Raw genomic sequence first — 24,093 nt, 5'->3', positions numbered from 1 at the left:
GTGAGTCTTAGAGCCCCAAGCAAAGGAGATTGGCTTGCCAGTCAGATTCCAAGCTAACCTCTTCTCTGTCCACAGCATAGCTGCTTAGTAGGCTCAGCCACTGACAAGCATGTGTGTGTGTATGTGTGTGTGTGTGTGAGTGTGCGCGCACACACAGAGACACCACAGCCTGCCTGTGGGACCTGGAATTATGTGAGGGGGGATCTGCACTGATGTCAGGTTCTGGAGATGAGAGCAAGAGCAGTTTACAGGGAGCAGCTGGGGGTCCTCTTGCCCTGTAGCATACTTCTCTCTGGCGTGGCCCCAGTAACTTGTGACCTGGGGTGAGGAGCCCCAGGCCCCGTTATTGGCCTGGCTCGCCAGGTCCGGCGACCCCCTCCCTGTACCAGGCCACCGCCCCCTCTGGGATGCAGGATGGAGGGTGGATGAAGGGTGGTCCTAATGGAGTGGATGCTTTCCTTCGGAAAGTTCATTTGCAGGTTTACATCCAAGGGTGTTGTTTCCTTACGTCGCAGCCAGAGGCTGGGTTTCAGATGTCCTCCGCTGACTCTGTCTGCTTGAAGTTCTGCTTATTTGTTTGGATTGGCCAGCCAGAAGTTAAAATAAATAAACTCTGCTCCTTTTAGGATCTTGCTCAGCACACTTTGGACATGCAACCTGCTGCCCGGGACCGGGCTAAGAAGGAGCTCTTTGTTGATGCCACTGGGAGGGTTTTCCCTGTGCTCTTCAGGGGCCTCACTGTCTTGCTGTCTCCACGTCCCTGCCCTCCGTCTACTCTGTTCCGTCCTGAAGCTGCGGGAAATACTCCTCTGAGAAGCCTCCCTGGGCTCAGAAGGCTTGACAGGTAGACACCGCCACACGCTGTCCCTTCTTCTAGGTCTGGCTGGGGATCTGGCAATGAACTCTGCATCTCTCAGGGCGCCTGGCTTGTCCCTATCACCTCCTCCCCTCCACTGGTGTCCCACTGGCTCTAACAGCTTGGAGCACAAGGAGTGATGTTTTGTTGCTCACATGGGTGAAGTCTTATAGGCTTAGGGAGGTGGTCTGTCTTCCTGGGCACCCCGGAAGCCATGTCTGGCTGTGCCACTGAATATGCTATTGGATGTCTGGCGGATGACAGCTAATGGGAGCCCCAGCCTTGAAACATACGGTGGGCACCATTGATGGAAGAGCTGAGAGGAGCTGGGAAGACCCTGGGGACTCTGGGGAGACAGAGGTCATGACAGGAGTGTCTGGAGAACAGAGTCCCCGGAATCCTCCACTCCTGTCTCCTCCACCAGCCCTCAGATCAGTTGGAATCTTGGACTGATCTGTGTCTTGTTCTATTTCCCTACAAGAGGAGCTGATGGAACGCTCCGACAAGCAGGGGATGGGCTGGTGAGTTGCCATGTGCTGTTGGCAAACCAGAGAACTCCAATCCTCGGTGGTGGCCAGAGCCTGAGGACCGGGCTCCCAGCCACACTCAACATAGGTGATGACCCAAGAACAGTGTGTGCTTCAGGCAAAATGATTCCTTGTTGTCTCATGAGCAATCATGCCCTTCCTGATGGGCAGACACCTCTGTCCCCACCACAAATGGGGGTCAGCAGGTTTCCCTGTATTTGATCTCAGCTACCCCTGGGTAGAACAGGGTGGGTTCCAGCCAGTGATCGCTCTCCTGGGATGCTCGGTGTGTCTGTTTCTCAAAGCTCCACAAGGCAGGGGACAACAGTAGCTCTGCCCTTACGTCAATGCCTTCCCATTATCAGCACCCGCCAGACAATGGGGAAATGGACATTCGGGTGGCACAGCTCTGCCCAGGTTTATGCTGCCTGGCTCATGCCCAGGTGAGGTACACTCCTGGCCACTTGGACTCACTGCCAGTGGTTATCACATTCCAGAGAAGCTCCCAGAGCCTCTGTTGGAAGACTCACCCTTGAGGAAAGGGGTCTCCTTATGCTCACACCTGGCAGGCCTTTCTTCCCTGAGAGTCCCCATTCCCTTCATGAGCAATCAGGGCTTCCTGAGGCAGATTCCTGCTTAATTCAGGTTCCCTTTGGCTCTGCGGCATCTAAACAGTTTCCTCCACCCCCCCCCATTGTGTATGTCCCTGTGTCTGAGCAGAGGGACAGGCCCCCATCTCCATCTTCCTTTCTCACCAACTCTTCTACCCAAAACACTCAAACTCAGTCCCTGTGGCCTATGGCTCAATCTGACAGCAACTTAAATACCCTGAGCCCTAGTCTCCGTGGGGTGGAGGTGAGCCCACACCCATCAGCAGGTGTGAGCTATAAACACATCAAGGTCCAGCCACACTCAAGGACTGAGGCACAGCTTACAAGATCAACCTTAAGACAGGACGCTGAGGGACAGAAGCCAGTAGTGAACCACACATTCTGCTTGGTCAGGCAAATCAGCAAAGAACTAAGGACTGGAGCGCTGGGGACAGGAGAGGGATGGGGGGGCGGGGAGCAGGAACAGGGACTACTTTAGAGTTGCTTCTGGGGAAGAAGAAAGTGCCGTGGGAAAGAGGAGAGAGCATGACTGCACAGCTCTGCGGGAGTGCTAAACAGCTCAAATGCTAAACATATGTATTTTGCCACAATTTGCAAAAATAAGCAAACCCTTGACACTTAAGTTGGTTTAAAACAGAAAGAAGAAAACAAACAAACACTAAACAAAACCAAACGTTTTTTTTCCCCACCAGAGCCTCAGGAGCCCCCTCCTGCCAGCTGTTTTCTCCTGCCCCCTGGGGGAGGGGCACTTCTTGTGGCATGGCTTCACTGGAAAAGGTGGGAGTTCCGGCCCAAGAACCCGTCTCCTCTCAGATGAGGGGACTCTGTCCTACCAGGCAGTTCCTCTGTCCCCAAACTGGAGAAAGATGCTTTGAGAAGGGAGTAGTGGGAGCCAGGAGGCCGGGGGCCGGGGGTGGCTTTGCCTTGTCCTCCTGCCATCTTCCTCCGCCAAGGTCCCCCCCTGCCCTGTGATTAGCAGCAAGAGGATGGCTTGTCTAATCCAGCTCCCGCTGAAACAACAGGGTCCCTAATTGAAATGTATGAGAAACAATTAAGAGTAATTGGCATCAATTAATACGTGATTTTCTCCAAAAGGGTACACAACAAGAGGCAGAATCGCATTACAGTTTCCACGGGCACACGGACGGCTTCCACGGGGACACATGGTTTCCACAAGCAGGCACATGCAGCTTCTACAATTACATTCCTCCCAAAGACAGGTTCGTGATGGCGGGAGGAATGGGTCTGAATTCTCACACTTGACGGCAGAGGGGCTGATATGCATTGGTATGCATGTTGGGAGCGTGTGTGTGTGTGTGTGTGTGTGTGTGTGTGTGTGTGTGTGTGGTGTTGCACAAGGTTACAAAGAGGGAAGTGCCTGCCGGTGTGCCCCTGGAAGGTGGGCCTGCCATACAAAGACCCCAGACTTGCTCCCCGCCCTGGGACCACCCCCTGTCAGCTCTGTTTAGGATATGCCAGCCTTCCCTCATCCTCAGAGAGAGATTGGGGTTCCACATCTGCGCCAGGTGACCCCGAGTCCCTGAAAGCGGAAAGCGCTGGCTGGCCCCAGCAAGCTGTACGCCCTCACTGCTAGGGTCTCCAAAGCAGAGCCTGCGTTGGGCTCCATTAGCCCAGGGGGGAAACCATAGCACTCGGGATGGGAACTGGGATGGCAGCTGCCCTCTCTGGCCAGGCCAGCTGCAGCCTGCACCACCCAGCTGCTCATGCGGGTTAGGGCTGTGGCGAGGACCCTACCGACAGGTGGGATTTTTCCGTAAGACCTGGCTCGCTGAAGATTTAGGCACCCTCCAACTGCACTACTTTTCTGTAGCCAGTACAGAATTAAGGCCTGGAATCCTTCCTCATTTCACTCCTTCAATTCACTCATCCATGCCTCCCCACTTGGGCCTTGGCCTCCGATTTAGGGTTCTGCAGTAGGCCACGCCCACTGAGGAGCAGATCCTGCCCATCAATCTGGTATGAAGTGGGGGTTCGTCAAGTCTTAGGTTGGCTCCCTAAGTCTTCTCTCCTGTGCTCAACATCTTCACGGGATGTGCCCCCCCCCACACACACTGTGACAGTACGGGGAGCCACACTCTGGGACACAGGCAATGCCCACCCACCCCTCAACCCACAGGGGGGTCCAAGCCCACCCAGGAGTGAGCCTTCTCCCTGGTGTTCACAGCCTGCTTTAGGCTGTCCCCCGGGGGTGGGGGGAGCCCATGGTGAGCAGACACTGTCTGTTGTGTGGGCTCAGCCCCCTCCTTATCAGATGGAGCAGCTTCAATTCCCAGCATTCAGGTCCATTTCCTGTGGACTGAAAGCCCAAGCTCCAGACACAAAGGGCTGGCCCTTATCTCAGCACCCCCTGACCCCAGATGCACACGCCCCAGGCAGCTCTCATTTCAGCAGGTGAGACAGTTACTGGTGAAGGGGGAGGAAGGGTCTGGTGGGCAGGCAGTAGGGAGTAGGGAGTGGGGCTTCTAAGTCTGCAAAGGAAGAGGCCCTTGGGTCTGAGTTTTTCTATCTTTGCCTCTAGGGTCAGCCTGAGGTCCTCCAAGAGATTATCACACACACACACACACACACACACACACACACACACACACACACACACACACACACACACACACACGGAGGCGGGGGTGGGGGGGGGGGGGACTGTCTGCTTTGCCAGCCTGACGCTCTGCAGCCCTCTGCTCTCGCTGAGGTCAGGGAAAGGGCAGAATTAACAGGGGAGCTGAGCTGTGGGTCCCGCATGTCCAAGGTCCCAGGAATAGATAGACAGATGGCTGGGGGACAGGGGAGCAGCCAGGGAACAGGAGGCAGAATCCAGCTGCACAGGAGGGGACTCAGGACTGCTCTGTGCATCTGCATTCGCAACACTGTTGCCGCCCAGACACAGCTTGGAGGCTTAGTTCTGGTGGGGCAAGGGTTAAGTGCTTCTGTGTGACTTGACAAGTCCAAGGTGAAGTGGGTGGCCAGAAGTCTCAGAGGCATCATTAACCCTCTTGGCTGAGAAATCTCACAGCCCTCTGGATAAGCTCTGTGTTATCACCTGTGATAGGGATCCCAGGCCCAGAGCAGAGGGCTGCATTCTTAAAGGGACAGACCTCAAAGCCTCTTCCGGGTCCTGTGCCCTTGCCCAGGCTCACCTTCCAAGTACATTCCTTCCCAGCTGGAGGAACTCGGCTCAGAGACTCACCAAGTCCCACTAGGTGGGGGGTCCTGGCTTATAGAACATGGGGTCTTCAAAACTTTAGCAATGGTGGATTCTCTCGGCCTCCCTACTTTTCTTCTTCCCCAGTAATGCTGATTTTCCTACAGCCAGGGGTCACTCTCAACCCCTGAAAATGAGGGCTCACACTGGGCTGGTGGCCTTAGACGCCTGGACTGGCCTGGCTGGGTAGCAGTGGCCAGGCACTATGGAGTTTCCTTGGACTAGTAGGGCCACACCCTCTTAAGCCCACACCTCTCCTCTGTCTGGTCTTCCCTTAGCGATGGGGTTGGACTAACGTGAGTACAAGCCCGTACAGACTGTGACGCTGACTTTGCCGAGTGCTGAGGGTGACATCTCACTGCTCCTAAAAGTGCAGCTTCGACAGGTCTGCAAAGTTGCATTCTCGTGGTTCACCATCCCCGGGGGTTTAGACGAGTTCCCATTACATCAAGTGTCAGACCCAGTGAAGAAGCAGAGAGAGTCGCACCCTGGGCTTAGACCTTCCAAGGCAGAGCCCACAAAATCAAAATCCCCATGGCAGGCTCATGGCCTCCACTGGGGCTAACTTCATCTATCTTTACAGGCCCCTCACCTCCAACCCATTGGGCATCTCTAGCTCTCAAGGCCACAGGTCACCAGAATGCCACATACTTGAGGGTATCTGAGGATAGAGGACCCAGGAATGGGGCCCATGACTCATTGAGGGTTTTGAGTACCAGGAAATACACCCCGAGATGTAGGTCTCATATTACCTTGGAGTCACTGAACCCTGAATGGTTCTCACCGCACCTTCCCTGCACGGAGTTGCATCTCGGTGCCTTTGTCAGCCTCCAAGGTAGAGGGCTGGCTGCTAGAGGTGGTGGAGAGGCTTGCAAGAGCTTTCTCGTTTTTCTAAGAACTGGTCCATGGACAGAGAGCCCCTTCAGTACCAAGGAGAAAAGACTTCTGCTAGACCAGAGGAACAGGACCCCAGAGTCCTGTGTCGCTACGGAGCCAGCCAGCCCTGGGGACCCTGAACCTGGGACTGAGCAGGAATCTGGGTGAGTAAAAACTACACTCTTCTTCCTTACTAAGGAAAACGAGGCATGAGAGAGGGGCATAACGGGCCAGGATCCCATTGGCTGTAGGGCCTTTCTTGCGTTGATGTCTGAGCCCGATTCTCAGGGTGGAGGCTCATTCTTGGGTCCAAAGAGACAAGCTCCAGGCACAGGAGTGGCTCCTCTGGCTGCCCTCCTTGTTCTGTGTGTGTGTGTGGGGGGGAGTTTGTGCTGTCTGTGGCCAGTTTTGGCTTTATCCCTCAGTCCAGGGACAGAGACCAAAGCCTTTGATTCAAGAGGACATCTGCGCATTCCTCCCCAGCTTTGTGAAGAGCCCAGCTGCCAGAGGAGTGATGAAACCACTAGACATGCTGTCATCTTCCCGTGCCCCCATGAAAGGCCAGTTGACACAGCCAGGGGCTTGTTATCCGCACAGGGGGACGGTTTCAGTCCTCACTGTCACTTAAAGCAGAAACCAGAGACTGCAAGGCACAAGACAACTAACTCTCCACGACAGAACTTGACCCTAAGCACGGGGGAGTTCCAAGGCTTGACCAGGAAGCACTAATATCCCTGGAAGGGTCAGCGACAGCTGACAACCCAAGCAGGGATGGGCTCAGGGTATGTTGGAGAATCTTCCAGGCTCGGCTGTGCCCCAGCTGAGCGTGTTCCTATGCACCTGTGTCCAGGAAGCCCAGCGTGCCCTCAAGTGTGGGGCATGGTCCTGAAAGTAATTCAGCTCAAGAGAGCATTCAAGATCCCCGAGGTGTCTCTGGGAAATAGTGTGTCGGTCAGACCCTAGAACCACCCTGAAGGGAGGCGAGTCTCGATCTGGATCTGTCTAGTCTAGGCTGGCCCCGTGGGCTTGTTTGTAGGCGAATGCCTTGAGTATGTTAGTTGGGGTAGGGTGACCTGCCCATTGTGAGTGGCTCCATTCCCTAGCAGGGGACTGCAGACGGCATGGAAGCCAGGCAAACTGGCTGAGCATGGGTGGGCATGCATTCATTGCCCTCCCCGCCCCCGACTACAAAGTTAACGTGTTCCGCTCGTTTCGAGCTCCCGTGGCCCTGGCTTCTCTACCCTAATAGACTGTGCTTCGATCTGGGAACTAAAGCAAGACCTTTCTTCCTTAAGTCACTTTTCTTTTTTTCGGTCAGAGCGTTCTATTACAGAAACAGGGAAAGAAACTAAGATACTTGGTGCCCCTAGCTCTCTGAAGACCTTGTTTCTCTGCTCAACAAGCCCCTGGGTCCCCATAGCTTGGATCTGTTCTCTGGGTGTCCAGATCTGGGGAGACAGTGGCATTGTTTCCCAAGCCTGGAAGATTCTCCAACACACCCTGAGCCCATCCCTGCTGGGCAGCTTCAGACAGCAGGTACATACACCTTGCGGGTAGCTCCCTGTTAATGGCCTGTTGGGCAGCCATGGCGCTCTCTCTCTCTCTCTCTCTCTCTCTCTCTCTCTCTCTCTCTCTCTCTCTCTCTCTCATCCTACAGGCTTTGTTTCAGGTCAGCACACGCTCTCTTTTTAGGTCTCCTGCATGCTATTGTCAAATCTGGGGTTTCATGCAGCCTCCTCCCCCCCCCCACTGCCTATGGACCCAGTGAGCTCAGTATTTTGCTCCTGTGCCTGATATTCCCTAGTAAGGGAGAGAAGCATAGTCAGAGGATAGAAGAGGGAAGGAGGCTGATGATGATCAGGGAAGGTTCTAAGACCATGTAGCGCGACTTAAGCTTCCCGCCATCCGTACCCCTCCAGAGCAGGCAGCACCAGGCTGAGACGGTGCACTGGGGTGCGGCACCTGGGTACCATGCACCTGCCTGTCTGCCGTCCCCCATGCTGCTAAGGCCTTAACCTCTAAGAAAGGCTCAGTGTTGTCACCCAGGTGTCTACATGGGAAGTAGCCACGAGCAGCAGCCCCCACCCCCCCTCCAGTAACTGGAGCACTGCTGGGTCGAATGACAGTCCTGGGAGCACATTTCCCACCTGGGACTCGGCCATGGCCACCCGGTGTTGGTCCTGATGGTAGGGAGAGGTCACTGAAAGGTGACTCCTGGGTGTCTGACTGAGGGGGGAGGGGGAGAGGGAATGGAGGGAAAGAACAGACAGACAAGCAGGGGTATCTCTGCCTGTGATGCTGCCGGCGATGCCCAGGCTTCCCCGTTGAGAGCAGTCTTGGTCTTCCCCACCAGCCACAGAACCGTCTCCTCCTCGAGTGAAGGGGTCCAGCACAGGCCAGCGCCCATGGGTTCAGACCGTGTCCCCGAAGGGTTCAGAAGGCCGCATGAGGAAGTCCCATGGGACACTATGCCAAGTAAGAATTCAGAAAGGAAAAAAAAAGTCCAGATGTAGATACAGACCACACTCTAAATTCTAGTTTCTCTGCCCTGATTACAGGCCATTGACTTCCCACTGCACACGAGGATCTTGGGTTCTGAGGGCCACTCAGCTGCTCCAGCCTGCCCACATACGCCTTACACCGTGGCCAGTTACCTGCGGAGGCCCCGCCTGGCATGTCTGAAAGCCGACTCCTGTGAGGAGCAGTCTTTCTGTCTGAAACAGAGGAGACATTGTGCCCAGTGAGGCCAAGCGTGGCCTGTGTGGGGCCAAGGATCCACCTCTGTCCCTGGCCTCGAGACAAAGTAACCTGCTTCTGCTGACAGGCCCTGTGGAGAGGGGACCGTCAAAGGCCACCTGCTGGCTGCTACCCGGACGACGTGATCCTTGCTCTGGCCTTCATCCCTCCGGTTAGCCCTGGCACTGCTGGCCAACACAGGTGTCTGGGGGATGGGGTGCCAGAGTGGTGGTGAGGATGGTGGTTCTGCCAGCTCTGGAAGTACCCGCCCTTGCTATCTGTGGCCCCGGTGAGCCATGTTCCAGAGCGTCTCATCACTTAACCAAGTCACGGAATGGGCGGGGCCAGTCTCATCACTTGCCCGGGCCAGAGGACTTATCACTGGGGTGGGCACAAGTCTAGTCAGTGGAGAGGCCAGCCCATTGTCTCCCGGCCATGCAGTTACGGTTACGGACCAGGATGGTCCTTGGTCCTGGGAGTGGAGTCATCAAGAGGAACTGTCAGGAGATGAGGAAGGGGAGGAGGGATGGTGAAAGGAAGAGTAAAGGAAGTAAAGACAAGACAGGCAGGAAAGAAGGGGGAGAGAGAAGAAGGGAGGGAGGAAAGGAGGGAGGGAGGGAGGGAGGGAGGGGAGAGGATGGACCTATGGACTGTCAGGTTAGTCTCTTCAGCCCTCTGTGTCCTCACAATAGTGTGCCATTTCCTCCCATTCCCTCCCATTCCTCCCTGTCTAGATTCCTCCTTCAGCCAGGACCACTTCCTCCCATCCGTGAGAAAAGGAGACGGGCAACCCCACAGTAGAGAGCTCTAAGGGAGGCAGGTGACCCCACAGTAGAGATCCCCTGTATCTTCTCCCAGTGAAAAATCTTCCCCTCTGCCTGCAGGAGCAGCCCAGGGGAGGCAGCATTCTGAGCTTGGTACCGGTGAGTGTCCTAAACTCCAAATGACTCTGAGGTGTGATCACGTTGTTTCACTGCTCCTGCAGGGGCCAGAGGCTGTTAATATGGAGGAAAAGCCCTCTCTGCTAGCGGGGCTCTGGGATATGAGGCCTGAGGCTTTTACTGCTCTGGATTAAGGGCAATCAAGCTTGCTGGCCGCTCCCAGCCAACCAGCCCCCGTCAGGGTTTCCGGCTGCATTTCCGCTCCTAATATTGGCGCCGAGGAGGAGACCAGGGATCCTCTGTCCTAAAATTACATTTGTGCACCCAGGCTGAGAGCCCTACCTGCCAGCTCGTAGACAGCAGGGCACTGCGTGGGAGAAGGAGGAGGCACCCTCCGCAGGTGCCTGTGTCAGCTAACATACTCGGGTCTGCCTGAGCAGTGCCAGCACCTCCCGAGTTAGACTTGAACATGAAGGATGTGTGCGGAGTTTGCCTCAGCCAGAACCAGCAAGCTCAGTGGGTCCATATGCACCGGGGGTCCTGCAAGAAGCCCCAGATTTGACAACAGCATGCAGGGGATGCCAGCAGAGAGCGTGTGCTGACCTGAAATAAAGCCTGTAGGATGTTAGGGTATCACTGTAAAACCGAGAGAGAGAGAGAGAGAGAGAGAGAGAGAGAGAGAGAGGCCATAACAGGGAGCCACCCACAAGGTGAATCTGCTGTCTGAGCCCGCCAAAGCCTGGAGTATGTATCAGAAGGGACAGAAACACAGGAGGTCTAGATAGGGGGATCACAGCCTCAAGCCCCCACTTTTAAGACACTTCCTCCACTTCTGCCCAGCTTTGGGAGGCATGGGGGATTAAGACAGGATGACAGTCCACACAGCAAGGAAATCCCAAGCCAAACAGGGATGCCAGTGTCCACTGTAGAAGACAGGGTGCTCTCTGAGGCCAGCCCACCCCCACCCCCAGCCTAGGGCACTGGCCTGCTGAGCTACAGTGGTTCTCCTCTGCCTGCTTAGGGTAGGGCTGTCATAGGGTCCCAGATCCAGGGAAGAGACAGGGAGGGTCCATCTTGGGTGCATTCGCTGGCCCTTCTTCAAGATCAGGCTACAGGGATTGGACTGAGGGCGGCTGGAAGCTCTGTTGTCTTTAATTCTGTTTTTACAAGGAGTGTGAGATTTACAGGCCCTGGAGGGGAAGAAAACGGTGTAACCCGAGTCAGTCAGCAGCAGTTCATGCCGGGCTGGCTTCTCTCACAGAGTCTGCCAGAGGCTGCTGAGCATCAGGTCCACACAGAGAGCCACTGCCCATGATCACCATGCTCCAGTGCTGTGATACCTACCACACACACACACACACACACACACACACACACACACACACACATGCACGCACCATGTACAGATACACAAACACACCCACACAGATGCACGAGTGTCTGCATGCAAATACTGCATGCAACCGTATAAGGAAACTCACACATATCTGTACACAACACACAGACTTACACACATGCACACAGAAATGCAGAAGCAGTTCATGTCACACACAGATGCACACACGTCTACTGGCTCAGTCCACACACAGAAACACCCACTCATGATGTTTCTTAAAGTCTAATCCCTCACACTCCATACACACACACACACACACACACACACACACACACACACACACACACAACTAAATGCTTATGGCACATAGCTGCCTACGAGGTCAACTTGGCTGAGTAGTGGCTGCTTTCGCATGTACTTTAAACTCTTCCAAAATTTTGTGTTTTCACTTTACTTTTACAATTAAATTTATATCTATGTATTTATGAGGGTATCTGCCACATGAGTGCTGGTGCCCCAAAAGGCCAGAAGAGGGCATCAGAGTCCTTGGACCTGGAGGTTGCGGACTTTGCAGTGTAGGCTCTGGGAACTGAACTCAAAACCTTGGGAAGAACAGCAAGCGTTCCTAACCACTGAGCAATCTTTTCAGCTTCCTGCCAGGCCCCCTTCCCCGTGTGTGTGTGTGTGTGTGTGTGTGTGTGTGTGTGTGTGTGTGTGTGTGTGGTACAAACAGCTCTCTGTGTAGAATGGACAAACCCTTATCCAGTCTTTGCCCCTCTTGGGGCTAGCACAGTGTGCGCTGCAGACAGAACAAAGCTTAGGCGTCTCCCTCGGGTGTTTGGCTCAGCTGTGCCACCTGGCTGAGCAGTGAGGGAGGCATGAGAAGGTCCATGTCTACCTGACCTCACCCAGCTCCTGTCTGGTCCCAGGAAACGCAGACAGAGTAGGTGTAACTCGGATGCTTCTGCTGCCACCAGGGCTGGGCAGGCGGAGGGCCTCTGTCGTGAGCTGCTTCCACGTGGAGATCGATGAAGATCAAAGAACCCTGTCTTATCTCAGGAGGACCTTTGTGCGGTGCCGGGGGACAGATTCAGCAGGAAGACGTGGGGCTTTCTAAAAGTGCGAGGGTGCTCTTTGAACAAGTGTATTATCGATTCCTCTCCATTCCCCGCTCTGAGTCAGGGGGATCCAACACAGACTTTGTGCTCTGAGGCGGTAATAACAGTGGCCTGATAAACAAGGCTTCTTGTTCAAGAATGCCAGTCCTAGCCAGTCCTAGCCAGTCTGCGGGCTCCCTGGTCACTTGCTTCCTGTCTCTGCACCTCAGAGGCAGCCTTCGGCACACTGCAAATCCCAATGTCTGGCACTCAAATCCCCAGAGACCTGTAAGATCTAGTACTCAACAGACAGTAATTGACTTTCCTGTCTCAGTTTAAATTCCTTGTCTGGGGGCTGGAGAGGTGGCTCAGCAGTTAAGGGTGTGTCCTGCTCTTGCAAAAGACCCAACTTTGGTTTCGCAGAACTCACATCAGGAGGCTCACAAAGGCTAATATAATGTCAGCTCTAGGGGATCCGATGCCCTCTTCTGGCCTCCACTGGCACAGCACCCGTGTGCATAAACCCCACACATGTACATAAATAAAAAAAAAATCTTTAAATAATCTTTGTCTTGTTATTTGGCGCATGCATGCTGTTTTGTTGTGGGACTGCAATACTGCTAATGAACAGCAGAGGGAGGTAGTGAATGCTTTTTTCCTGGTTCTGTGTCCAAGAAAACATAGTAGGTTTTTTTTTGGGGGGGGGGACCTACTTACTATGCAAGGCTGATGGCTGTAAGCTTCCTTTCCCCGGGAGGGGCTCTGCTAGTCTCTCTTCGGCTGTGTGTAGCTGGTATCCTGTGGACTAGGACAACACCTGGCCCTGAGACCCTCACCAGGGTGTTCTCTAGAGGTTAGGTGTCTCGTGACTGGCATGATCTGACTTTGGCTTCTCTTCTGTCTTTCTGTAAATGTGGGCAGGAGATGCAAAGCTTCTAAGCGGAGGTGGGTAGAGCCATGAAGGAGTATGTGCCTGCCTGTGGATAATGGCTTCAGGAATGTCAGGGTAGAAGAGAGACAGGACTCCAGGCTTTGATCTTGCCCTTGACACGGGAAGTTGTTGGTAACTCAGTTTCCCTACTGGACTGTAAAGTAGTAGCTAACATGCGGGCCCTGTCCTCCTTCCCACCGGGAGCCAGGGGCCAGCCAGCAGAATGCTGACCCCCCATCCCATCTCCATCCCAAGAAGGTTTCACCCATCTGCTCCACTGACTTAGCCTAGTGGGCGGTAGGTTCAGAGTCCTCCTCAGGCTCTGTTCAAATTGGGAGCAAGGCCTGTCCCCCAGCTCTTCCCAGCTAGAGAATGCAAAACTCTGGCCTAGATGCCCAAGGATGGCAAAAGGAAGCACATCCCCCATCCTTCAAGTCTCAGCCCTTGACTTGACGTCGGCAGCATTAAGAAAGAGGATGCAGGCTAAGTCCACATCAAAGCATTGTCCTGGCTCCTCTGTCCCTGCAAGTGACTGAAGGGCCATCTGAGACCTATTGGTCCTGGCCACCAGGCAACACCACCCCAGCACAATCAGTGGGTTCAGTGGTGGCGTTTCTTGCTGCCACTCCAAATGTCATTGCCGTGTTTGCAGCTGTCTGCAGTGTTGAAGATGGGATGGGATTTTAGTCACTTACAGCTGCGTCTTTCTTGGGAGAACGGGCAGAGAATCTGTGTGTCCTAGGGTCCAGGTGTCTTGTGACTCTTCTCATTGTTCCTTGTCTTGGTGAGCCTAGGTGACGTTCGACACTTACAATTCTGTTTTTGTTACTTTCACCTTGGTACAGTAGTTATTGGGATTCAATACGTTTGGGAGCAGAAGTTTAAAGGTGTTTCTGATATGGACACAACAAATGGTCCCGAGTTGGAGGATGAGTTTTACATGTTTGTGAAGTACTGAGTCCTATCTGCCCATGTTGTCTGGTTTAAGTTGTGAAAGAATAAAAGAAGAAAAGAACATGGGAAGAAAAAAAAGGGGGTGAATTGGAACTACATAATAGTTTTCTTAAAAAAAAAATCAGCCAAGTGTCCAGGTCCCAGGAGCAGGCATAGTCTGGGAGAGCTATGAGTTAAGAAGCCGGTAAGACAGAGCAGGAAGCAGTTCCAAGGACACTCTTAATACAGTTATTAAAATCCGGTCCGTGTCTTCCTTATAATTGGGTTTCACCGCATAATTTAAGAAAAGCCACACAAAAAAAAACCTTGCAGTGAAAAACCGGGGTATAATTTTCTTCAATCAAGCCTGACTCATGACTGCAATTACCCCGAACCCTTTGCGCGCTCGCTGCGATGCTCCAGGCCGCTCGGGGCCGCTGTGGGTGGCGACCTTTCATGTGCCTCTCAAACCAGTCTTTATTGTAAGGTTTCAAATTAGCGCTAGCAGCAATGAGCAAATTTGATAATTCGATCTCAAATTAGTTAATGTAATGTGCCAGTAACCACTAACTAGTGCGTTACAAAGATGAAAATGTATCTTTTTGGAGTTGGGATATAAAGTTAACCAGCCTGTCATTTGACTTTTGGAAACTTATTTTGGGTCTTCATTAAAGGAAATAATCGTATAAGCAATGTGCATCCTTGTGGCACTGGGGTGTCCAAAGAGGACGGGGAAGTGTTAGTGGAACCAGCAGGTCAGAGGTGAGTCCTCCTGGCTGCCCTAGGGGGGCTTCCAGAAAGAGCTACGACTGATGGCCAGGTGGCCAGTGGGGGAGTGGGCAGGAAGGACCTGGCCCACAGGATGGCTCGAATTGAACATTAGTACAACAAGGCAAGAAAAAGCTCTTGGTGGCCTGATGACACCAGACTTGGTGGCTCCCAACTGCTCAGTCACTACTAGGGAGCATGTGGCCCAGGACCAACCCCTGCTGAGCAGGCAGTAGCAAGGAACGGTCCCAGGACAGCATGTGTCACCCCCTTCCCGCCACGTGTCTGTCCTTGACAGCTGGGGTTCCCTGCAGGGTCATAGAGAGCCCAGCTCGGGAATGTTCTTGGAGCCCCTTCTCCTCTTTGCCATCTTGGTCTACATAGGACATTTGCTTACGTCACAGGAACGGAAATACAAGTGGAGAAATGTCCCTTACATCAAATGGCAGGGAAGAGATGCCCGTGCCCTGGAGACACAGTTGAGTATGGGACGTGCCTTGCAAGCACGAGGACCCTGAGTGCGGTGCCCCAGAACTCACAGAGAAAGCTGTGTGTGTGTGTGTGAGTGTGTGGGGGGTTCATACTTGTAACACCATCCGCAAGGAGATGGTGACGGGCGGATCCTGGGACTCCCCGCCGCAAAAACCAAGAGGATGATGGCACCTGAGAGAGACTGAGAGAGAGAGAGAGAGAGAGAGAGAGAGAGAGAGAGAGAGAGAGAGAGAGAGAGAGAGAGAGAGAGAGAGAGATCCTCACACAAGTCGCACTGCCGGTCACAGCGGATTACTGGCCAAGGGTTACCTAACGCTCTCTGAGAACAAGTCCATGTAAAGCCTGGAGCCCAGGCCTGGCTGGATCGTGGTACCCCTGCCTACTGACTACAGTGTCTCCTCAGCTTCTTGTTTTCCTTCCTTGCTTACAGTACTTAATGCACGTCGCTGGCATTTAATAACTGACAAGCCTTCCCTGAAAGTCGGATGGATAGTTGAGTCCTGAAGAATTCCAAAGCTCTTTTCGGGCTGGGGGAAAGGACCTCCCTGAATTCAGGAGGCCAGCCTGGCTGACCCCCCCCTGCCATCCCCACCCTGTGGGTGGCATGGGGTCAACTTGAGAAGAGACCTGGAGAAAAGGGCCAGACTGTTGCTGGGACTTCTGCCGGGGCCCTGGACCTGTGACTTTAATCAGAACTGAAAGGAACCTCCAGCTGCCCGCCTGCCTTGCCGGGGACATAGGGTTCCTGTGCGGGCCCCGGTTCCTGGAGAGAAGGGGCTGTTCTTCATCTGTGTGGCCCGAGCCCTCTCCTCCAGGAGGATGGCCCCCAGCCCACTGAGAGCCTGCACTGTTCTCTCATCTGAAGGATGAAAGGGATCTGGAAGCCGGATACCGTCCCTCGAGATGACATTCAAGCCCTCGGATACCTCCGCAGACAGAGCCACAGCCACTGGCCGGCGCATCTCCTCACCCCCCCACCCCTGCTCCCCTCACCCCATGGACCCCAGCCTCAGCTTGGAGGCCTGCTCTAATCAATGTAAACCAAGAGAGACCTGGGAGAGACTCCGATTGGAAGGCTGGAAAAGAAAAATGTGATTAAGAGTGAAATCACCGGGGATGCTCTGTCGATTGAAGGCTTTGAAACCGGCTCGGGTGGATCAGCTTTCCCTCACCGGGAGACTTCTTGTCAGTTTCCATGTAGAGCAAAAAGACGAAAAATGCAAAAGACAAAAGCGTTTGGGGCCCTCCTCTAAGGGCGGCTGGGGACAGCCACCGTGTTCTCTTGGCTCGTTAAAAAAAAAAAAATCTCACAAAGAACGATAACTACAGCAGGGCTTACTTCTGACAGAAACAAAGGGAAAGTGGGTCTCATGGTGTCTCCCTGCCATACACCATGCCCTTGGGCACCAGCTCCTCCTGGCTTTCATCCCCACCCTCCCTCCAGGCCCGCCACCCCGGCTGCTGAAGTGTTTAGACCCACTTTCAAATCCACGGACACAGCATCCTGGGTGATGGATGTACCCCTTCCTGGAACTTGAATATAAATCCCAGCCTGCACTGGGATCCCTGGCAGTTTGATTGATTGGTGCTGTGGCTGGGTCGCCCTGTAGACTTTCAGAAACTTGGAAAGGTAAGGGATGCAGGGAGAGGGAAGACAAGAGTCGTTGAGCCAGCCAGCCAGAGACGCACATGCTCAGCTCACAGTGGGTTCCTGTCTCCCTGGCCTTCCACTGGCAGGGTGAGGCTACCCAGTCAACCTCCCTCTCTCTCCGGAGACGGCTAATCTGCAGGCTTCTCTGCTCGTGTGATGTTACTGCCGCTTTATCGTAAACCGGGCAATGAAGACATTTTAAAGCTGCTACTGTTATAATCTATCCAAGATGAGGAAAGGCGAAAGCTGAAGTCAGCCCCTTGGCTTCCTGTCCCATCTGTCTGCCAGACCGTGGCTGCAGGTCCAATGCATCCTCCCCCAAAGGCTGGTAATTGCGAAAAATGAAGCAACTGAACCTGAACCAGGAGATCAAAGAACTAAGAACTCAGGAGAAGAGGAGGTGGGAGGGGGAGGGGCTCTGGGAAGCCGTTGTGTGTGTGTGTGTGTGTGTGTGTGTGTGGGGTGGGTGCATGCGTGCGTGGGGGGGTAGGCTAGTGATGGGGGATGCCCCCAAGCCCACCAGGTCTTTGTCAGTGAGGCAGGGGGCAAACTAGGCAGAGAGACAAGATACAGGCACATAAAATTGGCTTCCTGGCTGGAGCAGAAGACTAGACCAGGATGGGGGAATGGAGACCTGAGGGTATCCTGAGTGATCCTGGCCTCTTTTCTGGCCTCCATCTGACCTGAGTCTCTCCTGCTATCTGGCTACCTAATCAGCCCCGTGAAAGTGACCTTTCTGCCTCTGCAGAGACTTAAGTTTCCTCCCTCCATCTCAGCCTTCCCTCTCCAAATTTCCAGTGACAACTAAAAAAAAAAATTGTCTTGGCAGCGGGGCGTTGAGAAAAGCCACCAAACCGACAACTGTGCAGCCCGCTCCCCGCCAGCCTCTGTTCCCAGACACCCTTGTTACCCATCCTTAGGGACCGGCACTTTGAACTGTCAGGGCCACCCAGGACCCAGGATCTTCTCTCCTCGGATTCAGGCAACACGACTTGGATCTGTTTCCTGTCTCTGGCTTCACAGCGGAGACGGGCCATGGAGGGTGAATCTCACCTCCTGACACGGGGTGACTTAACAATTTCGTTTTATTTTTAAGTGGGTGAATCTGCGCCTCGAGCCCGTGCTTCCCCCACGGTTGGCGATAAATCGTGGCTGAGTGCTAACAGCGTACACACTGACTCCCATTAATGCTTCCTGTGTCGGCACGCTGGGTTAGAGCCAGCTCGACTGCATGAGGAGCTTTCCCGCTGGAGGAGTGAGGCCTCTGGGCTGCCTTCCAGTCCTAACTGGCAGCTAATGCTTTAGCGCATTCACAAAAACCCACGCTAGAGGTGCAGGCACGGCTGGGCTTTGCCTGGGTCAGAGATCACAGCAGGCCCCGGAGGCCTCGGGTCTCAGGTAGGACACAGAGAGGATAGGGAGGTGCTTGCAGGGCAGGACTCCCGAGGACAGGACTGTCACAGGCCTGAACTGACAGTTTCTAGCTTATGTGAGTGTTTTCATCTTTTTTTGTTTTCCTGCTTTGCTTCTTGTCCCTCCTGCTTTGAGAGGTGGGAGCAGGACTCTGCACCCCTGAGACCCTCTCCTCTGGGAGCTGCTTTGAATGCCACCAGCTCCTCCCCACCAGCGCTCCTGGGACATTGAGCTCCCACGCCTGGCAAGGGTTCCCATCCTGACTCAGGCCTTGGGATGACTAATATATGACAGGGAGCAGGGAGCAAGCTCCGGTGCCTCCAGAGCCGAGCGGAACTCCCGGGAGCATTTCGTAGACAGCTAGTGGTTAAATTCCTTTTCAACGAGTATTCTCGCCTTTATGTCTAACCCTCCGTGGGCTTGAAGCCTGGTGGATGAGGCAGCAGCAACCACATCCTCCTTCAACACCACCCACCAGAACAGACTTTAACAACGGCAGCGGGAACTCTGCCACCGACCGGTTCCTTTAGGGAGGAGTGGCCCTAGTGCCCATGTGGGAAACACAAACTTGTTCCTTCGTAGGAAAACTCATGCCCTTCCCTTGATCACTGTAACCCTTGTCTTTTAAGCCACACCCCAAGGCACAGATGTGCGTGATATGTGCACGTGTGTGCATGCATGCTTTGAGAAGCCCTTTCCCTGCATGCTAAGGTCACACGTGTTCCATATCCAAGCACACTTTTAGAAGTTATTTCTGGAAAAATGTTGAATCTCATAACAGCAATAAAAAGGAAAATACTGACTCAGCCAACACAAACGTGTGTCTGGAACATGCTCCAAAATACAGGAATGTGTGTGAGTTTGAAATACCAGCCCCAGAGCTGAGCTCTGGCTATGGCTGGGCTCTGTGGAGAAGGGTGGAGGGTCTCTTCCCAGAAGGCCCTCACTTCAGTAGACCAGCCAGTGACCCTGTCAGAAGCCTAGACTACTGGCCCCAGGTTTCAGAGGCTTCCCCTGAAGGACAGGCTGACGTTATTGATGACAAAGTCTGGGCACAGGAAGGCTTTAGGTCTTTTGCCTTGTGGTCTTTGGTTCTGCAAGGTGTACTGTTGTCCTTGAATACAGGCTGCGGGTCCTTATTACTATGATGGCTTCTTCTCTAGGTCCCTGCCTGGATTTATAGTCTGGTAGAGAGTGGGCACAGGCAGTTGTGGCAGCTCCCTGCTGGGAGCTCCAGGTAGACAAGGCCAACTGTCATGCAACCAGCCCCACAGAAGGTCACACTGCCCTGGTCCAGGGCTCAGGGCATGATGGAATTGCTGAACTAGGCTATGACACTCTTCTAGGCCCGTATGCAGCTCCTGGTCCTTGTCCCATAAGAGAGCCTTGGCCATTGCATTCTCTCCTCTCTCTCTCTCTCTCTCTCTCTCTCTCTCTCTCTCTCTCTCCCTCTCTCTCTCTCCCTCTCTCTCTCTCTTTCTCTCTCTCTCTCTCTGTCCCCATCTCTCTCTGTGTCCCTGTCTGTCTCTCTCTGTCCCTGTCTCTCTCTCTGTCCCTGTCTCTCTCTCTCTCTGTCTCTGTCTCTCTATCCCCGTCTCTCTCTCTGTCCCCGTCTGTCTCTCTCTGTGTCTCTCTCTGTATCTCCTCTTTCCCTCCCTCCCTCCCTCCCTCCCTCCCTCCCTCCCTCCCTCTCTTTCTCCCTCCCTCTCCCATCCCCCCCACCATGTCTCTCTCCCTGCAGTAGCTGGGCTTTCTCAGGCCTATGTTTCTGTGACCAGCAAGGTTTCCCCAGGAGAGTGGTAGGGATGGAAGAGTGGGCACTGCCAGGGAGGTAGCTGCCACTCAGCTCGGGGAAGGAGTAACATTCTTCCTAAGTGTGGTGGACTGACAAGATGGCTCAGCCAGTAGAGGGTGTTTGCCACGCAAGTCTGGCAACGTGAGTTTGATTTCCTGGGACCCACGTAAAGGTGAGAGGGGAGAGTCCTGAGTTCAACCCATGTGTTCTGTCACACGATTCCCTTCCATCACACGCGTGCATGCGCGTGATCATTAAAACAGGAATCCTTTTCTTTCCGTCTCAAGTTTCCCTGCCCATTTCCAAAGCAAAAGAGGTGAGAGGGTGATTCTAGACCCCAAGCACACTCCCTGGGCACAGCAGCAGAGCCCACCTCACACGGTGGCAGAAAACACTGGGTGATTGTTGTAGGAGGCTCTGGTTTACATTAGCAGAAAGATGGCCCAGTCTCAGAACAGGACTGAGCCCCAGACCCGGGATGGGGGGGGTGTTAACCCCTTCACCACCTCACCCTAACCACACACAGCTGGCATCCCGAAGTTAAAGTGTCCTGGGTCAGGGCTAGCTGAGGACTGCCTGGGCCCTGCCAGTTTACACTGTGCTGCTCCCTGTCTCTCTCATACACAGGTACACATAATAAAAGCAACCCATGTACATGCACATGATTGCATACACAGTCAGAGAGGCACACACATATACATACTCATGTCTGTGTGCAAATTCTTATAGGCATTCGTGCAGCACATATATGCTCATGCATACACATCTCACATCCATGTACATATTAACACACACACACACGTACATAGAAACGTGCTCATGCTGTCACACATTCATGTACATGCACATACATGTTATTCCTCTCTGGGGGCATCACAGATGAGGTTCCAAAGAGCAAACGGAGTCACTGGAGGGCAAGGAGGCATGAGCAGAGCAAAAGGGAACGGACCACGGGGAGGTATGCATACCAACATCCTTGAGCGGGAAGTGTTTGCTGGCTGGACTTCGGGGCCCATCTGGGACATGACCTTGGAGGGTCTGGTGTCCCAGTGACTATGAGCTCAGCATAAGAGAGCTTGACAAGTGTAGTGAGAGATCCAACCACACACCCGTGGCGCCGACCACGCCCATTTGGGCGTGGTCACAGGTGCATATGTGAGGTGTGGGATTTGGTCTGGGGTCCCGGGACAGCCTTGCTGCCTCTGGGCTGAGTTAGAGAGGAAGGTGCAGGCACCGGGTTCACAAAGCCAATGTCTTCCAAACACCGCCCGGTACCTGGCTTATCCGAGTGTGAGTGTGCTGGCATGGCTGGGTCCTTGTACCGAGAGGGGTGATGGGAGGCTTAACTCCAGAGGATCTGGGGAGCGGATGTGCACACCGCCACAGGCTTTCAGCCAAGGCCCCTGTTGGGACGCTTGGCGAGAATCACCTGGGAACCATGAAGGGCCTGAAGGAGGTCACATTTATGTTGACACCCATTCTACATATGTCAAGGTTTAGCTGAAGACGGTCACACGTGAAGCCCCTACAGGCAGGCTACCCCATGATACTTCGCCAGGTCTGCACCAGGCAGGGCACAGTCTCTGTCACTGCCCTCACACACCGTGGTGCACTCATTACCCAGGCACCACGATCTCCACTGCTTTGAGAAAGGAAGCTGAGGTACAGAGAGGTTAAGGCATCTACCAGAGTCCCACAGCCGGGCAATAGCTAAACTGGAGGTAAACCAGTGGTCCGGCCATACCCGCACCCAGGCCCAGCTTCAGAGTATCAGGGTGAAACATCCCAGTTTCCTTGCACTAGGGGCTGGGCTGTCAGCGTCACTCAAAGAAAGCCAGGTAGGCGGAAGCAGGGGTCATACTCAGAGGAAGCAGAGATTAGAACAACTCTCCCTGGCAGGAGGGGAAGGGCCTCCCAACCCTAACGGAGCCCCTAGTCCTGTTCAACTCTAACAGAGATGAACAGGAGCCTATAGGTCCCACAGGAACTGGGCTGTGATGGCACAGTGAGCCTGTTAGCAGTCAACCTGGGAAGACTCTGAAAAACCAGATGGTGGCCTTGCTACTGGGCCACACACACATAGCGGCATACAGCCCCAAACTGGGCAGCTTTGGGTTAAAGGAAGGGAGATGCTATGTGGTGGGCACTATGTGTGTCCCATGACAGGAACACACGGGGCCATAGGGTGTGAGCCCCAGACCCTGGGGTGCATGGTGATCAGAAGATGAAAGCTTGGGGTTCTGAGAGTCCAAGGTCATAAGGGAGGTCAGGAGGTGGCTACTGCTGTCCGTTTCACCTCTGTGGTGGGACTGCCCTTGGGGGAGAGCCACTCAGTCTAACCACAGAGCAAGGGTGATTGCACAGGGCAGAGCCGTGCCTACCCGAAGGCAGATTTTGGCACCTGGCAAAGCCCTCACGTCTTTTTAAGACACTTGCCTCTGGGATAGGAAGGTGAACTTCCTGCTGGGTGCAGGGTAGGAACCTGGCGTGGACAGACAGCAGCTAGCAAAGGAGACCCTTGGGGATGCTGGGGCATGTGACAACAGCCCTGTCCTTCCCCAGCCTTTCTTGCTAAATGTTTACAGGCTGAGTGGCTCTTGCCACAGATAGAGACAGCTTGGGACAGATCTCCTGAGGTCAGCAGGTGACATTTGGGGTCAGCATATGTGACTGACTCACTGCAGAAGCCTCTTCCTGAGGTGGTAGCGGGTGGTGGTGATTGGTGGCAGGAAGGTCAACAAGTCTGGGGACATCCTTAGGGATGGGTCTTCAAGAGTACTCATTGGCTACTGGGTAATTCAGCTTACTGAGGAGAAGCAATGGGATCTATGGCAGCAAGGAGTGCTCAGTGCCTGGATCCACCTAGAAACACTGGGAATAGGGGGTAAGCACGGATGGAGACATACCTGGGAAGCCTTTTGAAAAATGTGGATTTGTCACTGGTACGGACTTGTGGCCACAGGCACTGTAGAAAGGGAGACTGATGAGCTCACAGTCCTGGGTACGTCATTGACAGGGAAGCCTCAGGCTTAGCAAGTTTCACTCCCAAGCCTGCTGGGAGGTCACAGGTGCAGCCATGAGAAGTCACGTGACTTCTGGTTAACTTCCCTTTTTTTCCTTGTTGCTCAAAATCAGACACCCAGATTGGCCTGAAGCCTGAATACCACGTGTTGTAAGAAACCTCAGATCCATTAGTAGGCCCAGAAGATGTTCTGCCATAGAAAATACTCAGTGTACCACACAAAGGTCTGGTATGTAGCTCAGTGGTCAGGTGCTCACATAGCGTGTGCAAAGATGTGAGCCTGATCCGGTACAGAAAAAGCTGTCACGTGACTCAGCAATTCTATTAAGTGTTAGAGAGAAATTAGAGAGAAAAGTACATGCCTATACAGACATGTAAAATGGGGTGTTTGAAAGATCTGGATTCCTAAGAGCTGTGCAGAGGAGATGGCCAGAATGACGGAATGAGGAAGTTTGTCCAACGCTGGACTATTTCATGTAGCTACACAGGAGTGAGGGGTGGGGGGGTGGGTGACTAGGGTACTAACCCCACAAGCATGGGAACATGTGTTCAATCTGTAGCATTCAAGTAAGCAGTCAGGCATGGAGGCATAGCTATGAGCAGGATACCTGGGGTAGGTCGGCTGAGCCTACTTGGTGAGCTCCCAAGCAAGTGAGAGACCTTGTAGACGGAAACTGAGGCATGACACCCAAGATGAATTGTCGTTTAGGCGTGTTCACGCATGTAAGTGCGTGCCTGAACACACTGCTACAGCTGTGCATTCTTCATACATACAAAATCATGTTTAAAAAAAAAAGAAGGAAGGAAAGAAGGAAGGAAGGAGGTGGCTACTGTCAGTATTCAGGCATTTGTCCTGGCCTGCCTTTGGAGTTCTAACAGGATACGCCCTCGGCTGCTGCCACTAAGAGCACCACCTGTGCCTATTCACTGCGTTCCCTTTCAAAAGGG

General features: G+C 53.7%; 1 protein-coding gene and 1 long non-coding RNA gene across 19 annotated transcripts in view; one reads left to right on the top strand and one right to left on the bottom strand.

Moving 5' to 3' along the window:
- Prdm16 (PR/SET domain 16) overlaps positions 1-24,093 on the bottom strand; it is a 329,501-nt gene that overhangs the window by 90,347 nt on the left and 215,061 nt on the right. The gene's annotated exons all lie outside the window — the stretch shown is intronic.
- On the top strand, positions 637-12,704 carry LOC121135747. 8 transcript variants are annotated; one of them, XR_005872858.1, is made up of 7 exons: positions 637-844; positions 3,090-3,214; positions 6,111-6,254; positions 6,574-6,872; positions 8,444-8,565; positions 8,649-8,998; positions 9,561-12,704. It is a non-coding gene; the product is annotated as an uncharacterized LOC121135747 (long non-coding RNA). The 8 variants fall into 8 exon arrangements; XR_005872862.1 differs by lacking the exon at positions 6,574-6,872 and having other exon boundaries at positions 638-844; positions 8,649-9,115; positions 9,711-9,749; positions 11,973-12,704; XR_005872856.1 differs by lacking the exon at positions 6,574-6,872 and adding an exon at positions 2,687-2,771 and having other exon boundaries at positions 638-844.

Source organism: Mesocricetus auratus, unplaced genomic scaffold (assembly GCF_017639785.1).
Source record: "Mesocricetus auratus isolate SY011 unplaced genomic scaffold, BCM_Maur_2.0 Super-Scaffold_100042, whole genome shotgun sequence".
NCBI classification, from domain to species: domain Eukaryota; kingdom Metazoa; phylum Chordata; class Mammalia; order Rodentia; family Cricetidae; genus Mesocricetus; species Mesocricetus auratus.
This window is presented reverse-complemented; position numbering and strand designations above follow the sequence as displayed.